We start from the raw sequence: 722 nt of genomic DNA on the forward strand, positions 1-722 counted from the left end.
TGGTCGAAAATATCATCGCATTCCGGAGGGGCCGTTTGGTCTAACTTAAGCCAGTTTTTGAACATACGTGATTTTTTCCACCACCGCAAAATCACCCAAATTTTTTTGTACATGGTGACCCACATGTTCCAAACAAGGCTATGAAAGAAAATTTGGAAAATTAATACTTTACAATGCCCCCTTGAGGTATAAATCGATGGTTTGACCAGTCAGTCTAGAGGGCATTATAAATTGATAAAAAATTCAAAAAATTATAAAACCATGGAAAACTAGCTTTGTTTGTGCAATAAATCATGGGTGCTTAAATAGGGGTGATTTGGAGGTGGTCGAAAAAATCATCGCATTCCGGAGGGGCCATTTGGTCTTTTAACTTAAGCCAGTTTTTGAACATACATGATTTTTTCCACCACCTCCAAATCACCCAAATTTTGTTGTACATGGTGACCCACATGTTCCAAACATGGATATGAAAGAAAATTTGGAAAATTGATACTTTACAATGCCCCCTTGAGGTATAGACCGATGGTTTGACCAGTCTGTCTAGAGGGCATTATAAATTAATAGAAAATTAAAAAAATTGTAAAACCTTGGAAAACTAGCTTTGTTTATGCAAGAAATCATGTGTGCCAAAATAGGAGTGATTTGGAGGTGGTCGAAAATATCATCGCATTCCGGAGGGGCCATTTGGTCTTTTTAACTTAAGCTAGTTTTTGAACATACGT

Source organism: Triticum aestivum, chromosome 6D (genome assembly GCF_018294505.1).
Source record: "Triticum aestivum cultivar Chinese Spring chromosome 6D, IWGSC CS RefSeq v2.1, whole genome shotgun sequence".
Lineage (NCBI taxonomy): Eukaryota > Viridiplantae > Streptophyta > Magnoliopsida > Poales > Poaceae > Triticum > Triticum aestivum.